A 15,247-nucleotide genomic window follows, 5' to 3' on the forward strand; every position below is an offset into this window, starting at 1 on the left:
CGTTATAAAATGTGTACAATAAATTTACTTTGTAATTCACTTGAAATTAAATTTAAAAGTATTAATTAAATCAACCTCGTTGTTTATTGAATTCACCTAACTTTAACGTACTGTATCCGAACAATTCATTACGATCAAGACATTTCTGATTATATTTTTTTCAGCAAATTTTAATTATGTTCAGTGTTAAGTTGGAAAACAAAGAACATTCACAAAAACAGACTGAGGACCTGACAGGGATATAAACATGAGGAGCGAGTCCCACAATAAAAACTCACCCAAACTGACCACATCATAATAACATATTCAAGTCATTTTTTCTCTGTGTAATTGTACTGGAAGTTTCAGCAGATCATTCTGATGAATTATTCACACCACAGCCTCTCGCTTTCGCTCTCAGTCTCCCTCTCTATCACTCACTTCACTCTCTTTCTCAAGTCCATTTTCATATCCGATTAAATCCTATCATCCTGTGCCTGCATTCTGTTCACCAGCCCCGTGTTCCACCGATCCTATTCTCAGTGTTAGTTTGTTAAATAGTGAAGCCTCTGTGGGATAGTTTAATGTTTCTACAGATCATCCAATTCTCCACCTGTTCACCTGCACTGTTCTCTTCATCCACAAATCATGGAATAAACAGAATCGAATCCCTCTCCCAGGCAGAACTCACAATAATTGAGATTCCTTCTCCAGTAATTATAGGGTATGGGGATGGATGGCGGGATTGTTCAATTTACAAAACTCCAACATCATACTTATCACCTACAGGTACATAGAAGGGCTGCTGATTCCAACAGGGACAGTGCAAATTGAGACCACAAAACATCAAAACATTTCATTTTACAGTGAAGTCCAGTGACAGTCAGTGAATTCATCCACAGTGAAGCAGAGAAGGAGATGTGAAAGAGTCAGCAGAAAACTCAGTTCAGTAACCAGACATCTGAAGCGGCGTCAGATACACACATAATGAAATAATATTTCATAACAGTGATAACCAATAAATACATTGAAATCCCAGTTAAACTGAAGCATGTTATTTGGGAGGGAGGACATTCCGCTGCCTCCTTGTAACACTGAGACCGTGAGCTGTCTCATTATCAATCACTGAAAACACATTGATGAAAACATATTCCAGGACAGGTTAGTTCCACAACAAGAAACTGTTATCAGCTCCTGATGGTCTGATACCAACTCTTAGCCCAGTACATTCAGTACAGAGAATAATCCAGTAACAATGCCAGGGTTGGATAGACAAATTCATGACAGATATAATGCAGCGCCTCAATACCGAAAGAGCAGAGACTTAACACATTCCATCATTCAACCAATAGAACAGAACAAGTGACTGTGTAAAATATGTAGGGACAAAAAACAATTTTCCAAGTACAGCAGCAGAGTTAACACCGATTTACACCATTAACAGCTGAGATAATGGCTTACCTGGAACTCCAAATGCTGCAAGAACTGGATAATAAATAAGTTCTATCTGATGGATTACTGGATATTCCATTTCTGTGAGAAGCACTGACTTCTGTTACCCTGGAAACCACAGATCCAGCAGGCACTCTGAGCTGATCCATTCCAACAAGCCCTGATTTATACAGGGGATAAGTCTCCACTGACACGGTTATACTCCTGATCATTGCTGTTAGTTACAGTCAGTTTAACAAACACATTACATTAGCAGCTTTGACTCCGCTGTAAATAATGTGGTGAATAAAACACAAACATCTCAAAGTCCACGATATTACTTAGTCAGATCTCTCTCAGGAATAAAGTTTAAATCTGATCTCATACAGGACTGATCCAACAATAATAAACGGCTTCATTTACAGCTTTTATATAACTATATTGACCATGTTCACTCCTGGTGATTCATTTATAATTTAGACAGATGTCTCCGCAGTGTGCACTGAATCCAGGGACACAAGCAGACCCGTTTCACTCTGTTCCTGCAGTTTCCCAGTTAAAATATGAATTGCGAGTCTCTGACACGAGGACAGTTAAAGGGCAGGTTGAGGATTGCAGCCTAGAAATGACTGGGTGATATTAGGGGACGGACACTGAACATGTCATATTGACATTCCTCTCTCCGCTATTTTACTGCAGATGTTTACCCGTTTATTCCACATTGGTTAACGGTTCCAGTAAAATTGGTCCCGTGTAACACCGAGCTGAGCCCATGACCCTTTTTGACCTCCATCACAAAGGCCCCGTAATTCCCTCACCCGCCTCCATTCCTTCCTCAGCCCTTTGCCATTGAAACCCTCATCAATGCCTCTGTCCCCTCCAGACTCAATTCCTCCAATGCACTCCTGACCGGCCATTCAACCTCCACCTTCTTTAAACGTGAGCTCGTCCAAAACTCTTGTCCGTGTCCAACCAGCACCAGGTCCTGCTCGGCCTCACTGACCCTCACTGGCTCCCAGTTGCATATTCATTAAATTTAAAATTCTCATCCTTGGGTTTAAATCCCTCCCCATTTCCATACCGACAGACAACCCACCCGTCAGCATCTCATTCATCGGAAACTGGCCTCTTTTGCTGGGACTCACCTCACTTGGTTCCACTCACCTATCTGATCAGAGCCAGAAGAAGCTTCTCTTCCCACCCTATCACCGTTATCTCTGATGTTTCTAAAGGTTCAATCCTTGGCTCCCTCCTCTTCCTCATCTCCATGCTGCCCTTTGGTGACACAGTCCGCAGACATGGACCAGCTTTCAGATGGACGCTGACAAAACCACCGCCTCTCTTGACCCTTCCAATATATTTGTGTTGCCAGACCCACATTCTGTTTTAGATGAGCCTCCAGTTCCTCCAGTTAAAAATTGGGAAGTCATGATCTTTGGCCCCACAATCTCCACATACTTGCCAGGGATTCCATCCTCACCCCTAGTTTTTTGATTGGTGAGTCACTTTGGATTCCAATCTCCTCAGCCTTTAGTTTATTTTTATTCTTTCTCACACTTGAATCCATCAGGGCCTCACCCCTCCCTATCTCTATAAACTACCAGTTCCGGAAGCCCCTCCCAAACATTCCGCTCCTCCACCTCTGGCCGCTTGTGCATCTGCAGTCCATTTGTCCTACTTCTGACAGCGGTGCCTTCAGCCATATCCACGCTCCTGAATGCCCTCCCTAAGCCGCTCCATCTCCATTCCTCCTTTCACGTGTCAGACGTGGCTCAGTGGGAGCAGTCTCACCTGTGAGATAGAAGTCTGTGCATTGAAGTCTAATTCCAGATACTTGAACATATAATCCCGCCTGACACTGCAGTGCAGTCCTGAGGGAGCACTCGACTATCGGAGGGTCACTACTGAGGGAGCACATTACTCTCGGAGGGTCAGTACTGAGGGAGCACAGTACTCTCGGAGGGTCAGTACTGAGGGAGTGCTGTATGGTCGGAGGGTCAATATTGAGGCAGCACAGTACTGTCTGAGGGTCAGCAGTGAGGGAGTGCTGCACTGTCGGAGGGTCGGTACTGAGGGACTGGCGCACTGCCGGATGGTCAGTGCTAAAAGAGCGCAGTACTGTCGGACGGGCAGTACTCTGGGAGCGCTATACTGTCGAAGGTGCCGACGGTACGATATTTTAAGCCGAGGGCCCATCTGCCCTCTCAGGCAGATGTAAATGATCCTACAGCAATATTCGAAAAAGAGCAGGGGAGTTCCTTCCAGTGTCCTGGCCAATATTTACCCCTCAACCAATGTTTATAAAACCGACTTTCTGGCCATTTATCTCATTGCAGTGTGTGGGAGCTTCATGTGCGCAAATTGGCTGCCACGTTTCCTACATTAACACAGCGACTACTCTTAACAATGTACTTCATTGACTATTTAGGGACGTCCAGAGGTCAAGAACGGCGCTTGATAAAAGCAAGTTCTTTCCTTCTTTCAGACCTTCCAAGAAACCCGTCTCTTGCTCAAGTTTTTGCCGTCCTTCCTACTATTTCCTCACTTGGTCAGGGGTCGTCGAAATTCTACTCTTGAAAACCAATCATATCCCCTCCGATTCTCCATTTACTTCTCCTCCTTTTACATCCTCCCGAAACCCACTCTTGACCAAGGTTTTCGCCAGTCCTCCTGATATCTTGTTATTCCTTTTACTTCTCCGTGAATCCGCTTGGGAATGTTTATTCCATTAAAGGCGGTCTGGGAATGCAAGTTGTTGTTAACTTTCATTGGAATGTGTTCATTAGTTGTCCACTGTATGAGCAAAAGTAGTTTCTGGGATCATATTCTTGTACCAGAAAGAAATTTATATCAGAGACAGACTTGCTCACATAAATAAACATTGGAAACTGCTCGTGGACACCGTTTTATTCGAACAACATAACTTGGTTTATGTTCAGGCATCGCATTGAAATCGGTTTGTACAATCGTGAGGGAACCTTTAGGGGAACCTTGATCTAATAGGAGACAAGCAACACTGACTAGGATGAAGGTTTATTAGTTATTTGCCTTTTTACTCCATGATTATAACCCGTTTTACTGCTCCCTGGGACTGATGACTATGATGAAGATTTATTAGTTACTCTATTCGGTTAAACCACATAGTTCCAGAGCAGTTTCGGTGTCCCATTATAGAAACAACATTAAAGCCATAGGGAGAGCACAGTGTAGATTCATTCGAATGAGGCCAGGGAAGGGAAACTTATTTGGAAAGACTTGAAAAAACAGGATTATTTCCATGGGAATAGAAAGGACGAGGCTTAAATCTTAAAAAAACAGTCCATTCGGCCCAACTGTTCCATTCCGGTGTATATGCTCCACACGAGCCTCCTCCTGACTTCATCTAACTCTTTCAGAATATCCTTCTGTTCCTCTCTCCCTCGTGTACTTATCCAGCTTCCCCTTAAATACATCTCCACTATTCGCCTCAACTACTCCAGGTAGGAGCAAGTTCCAAAATTCCATCCACTCTCATGGTTAAAAAGTTTCTCCTGAATTCCTTATTGGGTTTATTAGTGACTATTTTATATTGCTGAGCCCAAGTTTTGGGCGCCCCACAAGTGGAAAAATTTTCCCTCCCTCTAACATATCAAACCCCTTCCTAATTGTAAAAACCTCTATTAGGGCACTCGTCAGCCTTCTCTTCTCTAGAATAAAAATACCCAGCCTGTTCAGTCTTTCCTGATATTTATAACCTCTCAGTTCTGGTATCATTCTAGTGAATCATTTTTTGCACCTTTTCCAGTGACCATGTATCGTTTTTATAATATGGAGACCAGAACTGTTCACAGACCTGAAATGTGAAGACTGTTTCTCTCTCCACAGATGCTGCCTGACCTGTTGTGTGTGTCCAGCATTATCTGATTTAATTACAGTTTACATAGACTGGTCTAAACAAGCTCCTGTACAAGTTCAACATAATATCTCTGCTTTTCAATTCTATTCCTCTAGAAATGTTTGCATTTTTATGGCCTTCGCCCCTCAGCAAGATCGCCAGCTTGCCCCACAGTATGATGGCCGCCTTGCCCCTCAGTATGATGGCCGCCTTGCCCCTCAGTAAGATGGCCGCCTTGCCCCTCAGTGAGATAGCCACCTTGCCCCAAAGTATGATGGCCGGCTTGCCCCTCAGTATGATGGCCGCCTTGCCCCTCAGTAAGATGGCCGCCTTGCCCCTCAGTAACATGGCCGCCTTGCCCCTCAGTAAGATGGCCACCTTGCCCCTCAGTAAGATGGCCGCCTTGCCCCTCAGTAAGATAGCCACCTTGCCCCAAAGTATGATGGCAGGCTTGCCCTTCAGTATGATGGCCGCCGTGCCCCTCAGTAAGATGGCCGCCTTGCCCCTCAGGAAGAGAACCACCTTGCCCCAAAGTATGATGGCCGGCTTGCCCCTCAGTATGATGGCCGCCTTGCCCCTCAGTAGGATGGCCGCCTTGCCCCTCAGTAAGATGGCCGCCTTGCCCCAAAGTATGATGGCCACCTTGCCCCTCAGTAAGATGGCCGCCTTGACCCTCAGTATGATGGCCGCCTTGCCCCAAAGTATGATGGCCACCTTGCCCCAAAGTATGATGGCCACCTTGCCCCTCAGTAAGATGGCCGCCTTGACCCTCAGTATGATGGCCGCCTTGCCCCAAAGTATGATGGCCACCTTGCCCCAAAGTATGATGGCCGCCTTGCCCCTCAGTAAGATGGCCGCCTTGCCTCAAAGTATGATGGCCACCTTGCCCCTCAGTAAGATGGCCGCCTTGACCATCAGTATGATGGCCGCCTTGCCCCTCAGTAAGCATTGCTGGCTCCATTTTGTTTTCAGTTCAGGGCGGGAGTGAATGGTTCCCTGTTACCCACTGTGTACTGTACATGTCCAGGAGCTGACACTGTTCCATACATGGGCCGTAAAGTACCGAGAAGGAGAGACACACTGAGAGAGGCATTTTGTTTAAATGTAAAGGCACTGATTTTTTTACAGGTGTCTGTCTCAATTTTGTGTTTATTCAGGGCCACCATTTTGTGTCAACACAGCACTGGGACATTTATTACAGAGCAGCTCTCCTCACTGGGAAATAAACGCACTGTACAGAGGACAGGAAATATAAAGTGAAACACTGATACAGGTCTGAATGGAGATCAGAAATTGAACAGATAAAACACAGGTGCAGATCTCGTTGTTATGTTTAATAACTGTTTTTTTTATTCGTTCATAGGATGTGGGCGTCGCTGGCGAGGCCGGCATTTATTGCCCATCCCTAATTGCCCTCGAGAAGGTGGTGGTGAGCCGCCTTCTTGAACCGCTGCAGTCCGTGTGGTGAAGGTTCTCCCACAGTGCTGTTAGGAAGGGAGTTCCAAGATTTTGACCCAGCGACGATGAAGTAACGGCGATATATTTCCAAGTCGGGATGGTGTGTGACTTGGAGGGGAACGTGCAGGTGGTGTTGTTCCCATGTGCCTGCTGCTCTTGTCCTTCTAGGTGGTAGAGGTCGCGGGTTTGGGAGATGCTGTCGAAGAAGCCTTGGCGAGTTGCTGCAGTGCATCCTGTGGATGGTACACACTGCAGCCACTGTGCGCCAGTGGTGAAGGGAGTGAATGTTTAGGGTGGTGGATGGGGTGCCAATCAAGCGGGCTGCTTTATCTTGGATGGTGTCGAGCTTCTTGAGTGTTTTCGAGCTGCACTCATCCAAGCAAGTGGAGAGTATTCCATCACACTCCTGACTTGTGCCTTCCAGATGGGGGAAATGCTTAGGGGAGTCAGGAGGTGAGTCAATCGCCGCAGAATACCCAGCCTCTGACCTGCTCTCGTAGCCACAGTATTTATATGGCTGGTCCAGTTAAGTTTCTGGTCAATGGTGACCCCCAGGATGTTGATGGTGGGGGATTCGGTGATGGAAATGCCGTTGAATGTCAAGGGGAGGTGGTTCGACTCTCTCTTGTTGGAGATGGTCATTGCCTGGCACTTATCTGGCGCGAATGTTACTTGCCACTTATGAGCCCAAGCCTGGATGTTGTCCAGGTCTTGCTGCATGCGGGCTCGGACTGCTTCATTATTTGAGGGGTTGCGAATGGAACTGAACACTGTGCAATCATCAGCGAACATCCCCATTTCTGACCTTATGATGGAGGGAAGGTCATTGATGAAGCAGCTGAAGATGGTTGGGCCTAGGACACTGCCCTGAGGAACTCCTGCAGCAATGCCCTGGGGCTGAGATGATTGGCCTCCAACAACCACTACCATCTTCCTTTGTGCTAGGTATGACTCCAGCCACTGGAGAGTTTTCCCCCTGACTCCCATTGACTTCAATTTTACTTGGGCTCCTTGGTGCCACACTCGGTCAAATGCTGGCTTGACGTCAAGAGCAGTTACTCTCACCTCACCTCTGGAATTCAGCTCTTTTGTCCATGTTCGGACCAAGGCTGTAATGAGGTCTGCAGCCGAGTGGTCCTGACGGAACCCAAACTGAGCATCGGTGAGCAGGTTATTGGTGAGTAAGTGCCACTTGATAGCACTGTCGACGACACCTTACGTCAATTTGCTGATGATTGAGAGTGGACTGATAGGGCGGTAATTGGCCGGATTGGATTTGTCCTGCTTTTTGTGTATGAGATTTTTGGACTGGTATGCAATGTGTATCTCAGGCTGCACTAATAGAATTGATACTCTATCTTTAAATCTCATTCTACGAGGACATTCTGAACAAGTATCTAATTTGTTTCTCAGGTTTACTATCTTTCAATATTTCTCAATCTGATACTCTACCTGAGTTTTGGACTTGTATGCAATTTGTATCATATGATACACTTTTCGAATGGATATTGCATGTATTAAAGTCATGTGTGTGAGAGTTCTGGGCTCGTATTCAATTTGAATCTCGGGGTACATTATTGGGATTCATTCAGTACCTTTGAATCGGGTACCATGTGTGATTTCTATCTGGTATTTAATTCGTAGCGAATGTTGCCCTATTGTGAGATTGACACAGTGCCTTTCACTCTGAGTGTGTGATTTTGGACTGGGATTTTTGTATCTACCTGTCAGCGGGACTGAGTTAGGGGGAAATGGAACAGTGTCTGCCTCACCTACTCTGCTTGACTGTTGGATTGAAAATATGTCTCTGGAAATTGTGATCAGTGTGGGACTGACGACTTCTGCTGTCTGAGACTGTGGAACTGATGACCTGTCTGTGTCTCTGTGCTCTGTGAGTGATAATATACCTCCTGTGTGTGAGAAGGAGCTGGCTGCATTGTTCCTTCTGCCTCGGGTGGAGGAAGCATCACATTTATTCTGGATCGTTCAAGGGTTTGCCTGTGGAAAGAAAATTATCTCTTGTTACTCAGGAACATGTGAGGTAGAAAATACAGAAGTGATCAGTTTAATATCTCTCTTAATGATCATTTTGAATATCCACAAATGAAATCCAGTGATACAAACAGTGTCAGTGTCTGACTCCACTGCAGTACTGCAGCAATCAGCTTCTGCATACCAGGTGTGTTGGGCTGTTTTATAACAATTTAATGACATCCAGACACGGCCCAACCCATGCACTGATCCATGAATGGGACGACCCGATGGGGCAGGGACCTTTGCACAGGTCAGGTTTCTAATCCCCTCTCCCATGGGACTAACCGTTCAATCGAAACCAAACAGCCGCTGTTTAAAATGTGTCCTTCACACTTCTCACCTGATGCCTGCAATAGATGCTCTTTGTATAACTCCCCACATCCTTCCTGTCCGGCTCTGTTTCCACTCTTCACTGTCCAATAACAATAAACAGGGTGAGCATGGAACTAAACCAGGACCATTCACTCCTGGTTTGGGGAGAGAAAGCAGCAATGATTTTAATAGCAGGTTCTGCCCATTCTCTCTCCCTTCCCCTGGACACACCCTGTACACACACAGCCCGAGAATGACCTCTCCCTTCCCCCCTCTCACTCCATGTTCCGGGACCAGTTCCTGATCGACTCCGCCTCTTACAAACAGCCCCCGGACTGCCCCTGAACTTCCCCCGGACTCAATGCCGATCTCTGAGCCCATCTGCGGACACGGTCCCGAAGCGATGATCTGCTGTAACGAGGCTGCTCTTTGCTCCCTTCCCCCGGGGGCCGTGATCTCTCCATTCCCGACTGTTTTAAACCATCTTCTTCCGCTCACTGAGGGAATGGCGCCCACAATTCCCAATCCAAAAATCGATGGAAACTTTCCCCAATTGGAATTTTTCCGAGTCTGAGCAAAGGAATTGGGTCTGGGGGAAATGTCAGAGGGAATGGGGTCCACAGGCAGTGCAGGAACAGGCACCAGAATGGGAAACAGATGGGATTCCACCAGTGCCTAACGCTGGAATCCAGACTGACTTTACAATCTCCAACTATTAAACTAGATGTTTCCATCCCTGCTGTTTCTCTCGGAGTCTTTTGATGGGAAATGCCTTTCAGAGATAAAGTGAGCGGCTGTGAAATCAGCCAATGGATTCTCTTCATTAATGGCCCCTATAATGTGTGACTGAGAGAGGATTTCTCAAACCAATCCTGGAGAAACATGGGAGGAAAGTGGGAGTCGGTGTATTTGCTGGGACCGTGTAGGGTTAATATCAGGCAGCAACAGTCGCAGATTAATTTAACCGGAGTGAAACTGTCGGTCACTGAGAGTAATATCGAACAGCCCTGAGCTGTAAAACTGCAGATAGTACAACAGGCATTAGAGGGTTAAATGTGACCCATTGTTTCTGTCCCTCTCTGTACTGTCCCTGGGTGTGGGATTAATAGTGTTTCTGACCCTTGTACAATATCAGTGAGAGATGAGATTGCATCTTCTGTCTCTCCAACGCGATCTTTCTGGATAAAACGGCACTTTCCCGGTAAGTCTGGATCTAATACTGTTAACGTCTGTCTGTCACTGTGTCTCACCGCTCTCTCTGTCTCTCTCACCGTGTCTGCCTCCCTCTCTCTCTATGGTGCTGTATATGAAGGTGGATACTGCTATTGAGCGTGATTTGGACACAGATCGGAAGTGTAAGACTGATACTGTCTCTCTCTCTCTCTCTTCCTCTGTTGCTGGACCTGAAAGTGGGATACTGTCTGATATAAAATAGAGAGAATGAGATGTCCGGGCCGGGCCTCACTGTAACTGGGGATGTGTTCGGCTCCAGTCCCAGTTCATGGTCATAATCTTTTCACAGATTCAGGGCGAGTGTCTCTGTGAGACGGTAACACTGGTGGAGAAACTCCGCGTCATAACTCAAACCCCAACAGATGAGATTCTCCAAATAAGCTGGAATAAGGTGTTTGTGAAACGCTGAACCCGTCTGGGAGGGGATGTGTGGGGAGATAGAACAGGGAAACAGACTGAAATGGAGGAGCCGAGTTGACTTGTTATTGAATGGACTGTATTCAGACAGGAATATTAACGATTTCTCATTGTAACGGGGCTTATTTGAAAGCTTCGGGTTTTGGGAACCCTTGACTATGAAGCCCGGGTCTGTCAGGGTTTGTGCGGAGCGCTGAGGTTCGGTTCTATTATCGATAAACGGTTTGAAACTGTCGGATGGAGAGAACTGGAGGTTGAGTTAGAAGATCAGATGCCGCTCTCCGCTCTGTCACTCTGACTGTCTCCTCCCCTCCCGATTTCTCTGTTTAATCCCCCATATGGAACCAAAGCGGGTCGGTGGACTCTAAACACGGTTTACTCGTTAACAGGACGAAAGGCGAGTAATGTTCCTGATCTCCTGGGCACCAGGCAATTCACTGTTATTTGTTTCTGTACAGAGTTACATTTCAGAGACTCCCCAGTGAGTTTGATGCGTTATGTAAATAATCCAACAAAATAGAACAGAAACAGAGCGAAGCGCTGAATTCCACAGATGTAGAAAGGTTAGTCGAGCAGTTCTGGTGATTCTTTATGAGCCCAGCATGGCAAGTAGTTTAAATAAATACAAGAAACCTGGTGATGTGTGGGCTGGGGTCTATAAGTCACCGTTTAATGTACCGGATTGTGGTCACTGCCCCGACTCCAGTCCCATTAATTCCTCATCTCGTCCACAACGAGACAAAAGCAGCTCAAAGCCTCACTGGTAGCTTGATATCAGCGTCTCCCTTCAGACAGTAACCAGCCCTTTCACAGATACAGAGGGTGGCTCTGAAAAGAGCCTTTACATCCAGTTACATTGAAACTGGAGCACAGAAACAGGCCATACGGCCCAACTAGTCTATGCTGGCGTTTATGCTGCTCATGAGCCTCCTCCTTCCTTACTTCATCGAACCCTATCGGCATATCCTTCTATTCCTTTCTCACTCATGTGCTGATCTATCTTCCCCTTAAATGCCCCGATGTTATTTGCCTCAGCTACTCCTCGTAGTTGCAAGTTCCACATTCTAACCACTCTCTGGGTAAAGCAATTTCTCCTGAATTCCCTATTTAATTTATTAGCGACAATTTTATGTTTATTACCTGAAGTTTTGGACTCCCCACAAGTGGAAACATTTTCTCTACATCTATCCTAACAAACCCTATCATTATCTTAAAAACCTCGATCAGATCAACCCTCAGTCTTCTCTTTTCTAGAGAAACGAGACCCAGTCTGTTCAGTCTTTCCTGATAATAATATCCTCTCATTTCTGGTATCATTCTTGTGAATCCTGTTTGCACCTTCTCCAATGCCCCTATGTCTATAATATGGAGACGAGCCCTGTTCGCAGTCTTCCAAGTATGGTCTAAACAAGGTTCTATACAAGTTTAACATAACTTCTTTGCTTTTCATCTCTATCCCTCTAGTAATGAATCCTAGTGTTTGATTTGTCTTTTTATGACCTGATTAACCTGGGTCGCTACTTTGAGTAATTTGTGTATCTGTACCACGAGATCCCTTTGCTGCTATATCCCGTTTAGACTCTTATTATCCAAGCAGTGTGTGACCTCCTGATTCTTCATTCTGCAAGTTTATTAATGTCCTCTTGCGTTTTGATGCATTCTTCCTTTGTATTAACTAAATCCCCCAATTGGGTGTCGTCCACAAATTTTGGAATTGTACTTCCGATTCCCGAATCCAAATCGTTAATGTAAATTGTGAAGAACAGTTGTCCCAGCAACTGGAATTCCACTTCCCACCTTTTTGCCAGTCTGAGTCGCAACCCTGAAACTCTATTCTCGCCTGTCAATTTTGTAGCCAACTTCCTATCCATTCTGCCACCTGACCTGACTCCACTTGCTCTGAACTTAGCCATGAGTCTGCAATGTGGTACATTATAGAAGGCCTTCTGAAAATCCAAATATATCACATCTACTGCATTAAACTTGTCTACATTTTCTGTTCCTTCTTCAAAGATTTCAATAAGGTTGGTCCTGTCCTTTGGGTTATCAGATTAAGCCTTGGCCGGTTTACTTGCTCTTGGAGCTCACAATGCTGGTTTTCTTCGGCAGCATCACGGCCTGGATATCAGACAACACCCAGAGCGATGGTCACCCGTCCCGGCAGCTTGTTGAGCTCCTCGTCGTTACGGATGGCCAGCTGCAGGTGTCTGGGGATGATGCGGGTCTTCTTGTTTGTCCCGGGCCGCGTTGCCGGGCAGCTCGAGGATTTCAGCCGTCAGATACTCGATGCACAGCAGCCAGTTAGACCGGGTCTCCGGCACCCACACGTTCAGCATAGTTCCCCTTTCGCAGGAGCCTGTGAACACGGGTAACAGGGAACTGCAGTCCGCCCCGGGATGAGCGAGACTGGGCCTTGGCCCGAGCTTTACCGCCGGTTTTTCCTCTTCCAGACATTTAACACAATCTCACAAACACTTTCACAAAGAATGAAGAAATCCTCCCGCACTCGCCCTTCTTATACCTTCTGGAGGAGTACAGTGGGGGCACTTGTGATGAGTCTCTCTCAGAGTGTTTACACTGCCCGCTCACCCTCACTGATATTCTATCTTTGAACTGCTGTAATATTGACCATTAGTAATATTGCTGCTCCTCCTCCTTTCCCTATTTCCCTGTCCTTTTTAAAGTTCTTATGGACTTGAATATTAAGCTGCCAATCCTGCCCAATTGTTCGTCAGGTCTCTGTAATGATTTAATGGAATTATTTAACTTTACTCAATCGCTGATATGAGCTGTGGTAAAATGTATTGCCAGCTGGTCAAGTATTGCCGGTATCGACAATCTCTTCAGTCCGATTTCAGTTGAAGAATTACTGGCTGGTGTGGAATTTCCATTGATTGGGGGTTGGCTCAATCTCCTGGGCGGAAACAGGAACTGCAACAGAGCGAGAAACGATCCGTCAGAAACCAGTTCAAATGAAGAACAAAATCCAACAGCCTGCAGTGTCGGATCAGGATCTGATGTTTGGCAACTATTTTATTGTTGATTATTTTTAGCGATGGCGGTATAGTGGTGATCATAGCTGCCTTCCAAGGAGTTGACCCGGGTTCGATTCCCGGCCATCGCAGTTAAGTGTTTTTATTAGTTTATTTCCATCAGAAACTGTTAAGTTTACAATCGAATTTGATGCAGTTCAGTTGGATATTGTTTCCAAAACATAGTGCAATTATAGTAAAATATTTTCAACCTTCATTTCTTTTCCCGAAAGAAGCAAAAGAGGAATAACATGCTGGAAATACTGATTTACCAAGGGTCGAATGAGAGTGAGGAAGGGAAATGAAATGTTAGCCTTTATTGTAAGCGTGTTGGAATATGAGAGTAAGAAGGTCTTGCTGCAATTGTAGTATGAGGAAATATTGTGTAAAATTGGCCAATTTTCGGTGGAGTTTAGAAGAATGAGAGGTGATCGCATTGAAATGTATGAAATTCTTAGACGGCTTGACAGGGTCGATGCTGAGAGTCTGATTCCCCTGGCTGGAGATTCAAGAACTCGAGCTCATGGTCTCAAGATAAGGGGTCGGCCATTTCGGACCGACATGAGGAAACATTTCTTCACTCAAAGGATTATGAATCTTTGGAATTCTCTACACCCCAGAGGGCTGTGGATGCTCTGTCGTTGAGTTATATTCAAAGCTGAGATCGATAGATTTTTGGACTCGAGGGGAATCAAGGGATATGTGGATCTGGCGGGAAAGTGGAGATGAGATCGAAGATCAGCCATGATCTTATTGAATGGCGGAGCAGGCTCGATAGGCCATATGGCCTATTCTGCTGCTATTTCTTATGTTCTTATGTTGAGAGTTTATTTCCAAGTGTGCTGACGACAATAATTTATGATGTGGAGATGCCGGTGATGGACTGGGGTTGACAAATGTAAGGAATCTTACAACACCAGGTTATAGTCCAACTGTTTTATTTGAAAATCACAAGCTTTCGGAGGCTTTCTCCTTCGTCAGGTGAGTATGGGATTCCATGGAAGGTGACTGCATTTATCGTCAGAGAACACAACCTGGTGATTACAGATAATCTTTCCAACTGCCCGTTGTCAAGGCAATCAACGTGTTCGGACAGATAGATGTAACCGACAGGACCACCGAATATACAAACGGCCAGAACAAAAGACAGAGAGAGAGAGAGAGAGAGAAACTTCCGAAAGGAAGAGAAAGACAGAGAATGACCCGTTGTATTAATAACAGAGAACTTATTTTCGCTGGTGGGGTTACGTGCAGCGTGACATGAACCCAAGATCCCGGTTGAGGCCATACTCATGGGTGCGGAACTTGGTTATCAATTTGTGCTCGACGATTTTGCGTTGCTGCATTTCTCGAAGGCTGCTTGGAGGCGAGTGTAAAGCGACCATTGTGAAGGGCAAGGTTGGGCTAATAACTGGGGAATTAGCTCAAATAGTAGAGCGCTTGCTTAACATGCGAGAAATAGCGGGATCGATGCCTG

At 45.8% G+C, this 15,247-nt stretch overlaps 1 non-coding gene across 1 annotated transcript; it reads left to right on the top strand.

The window, feature by feature from the left end:
* The first annotated feature begins 13,790 nt into the window (after nt 1-13,790).
* On the top strand, nt 13,791-13,862 carry trnag-ucc (transfer RNA glycine (anticodon UCC)). Its single transcript has one exon. It is a non-coding gene; the product is annotated as a tRNA-Gly (tRNA).
* Nucleotides 13,863-15,247: the final 1,385 nt, after the last annotated feature.

This window comes from Heptranchias perlo, unplaced genomic scaffold, assembly GCF_035084215.1.
Source record: "Heptranchias perlo isolate sHepPer1 unplaced genomic scaffold, sHepPer1.hap1 HAP1_SCAFFOLD_52, whole genome shotgun sequence".
Taxonomy (NCBI): domain Eukaryota; kingdom Metazoa; phylum Chordata; class Chondrichthyes; order Hexanchiformes; family Hexanchidae; genus Heptranchias; species Heptranchias perlo.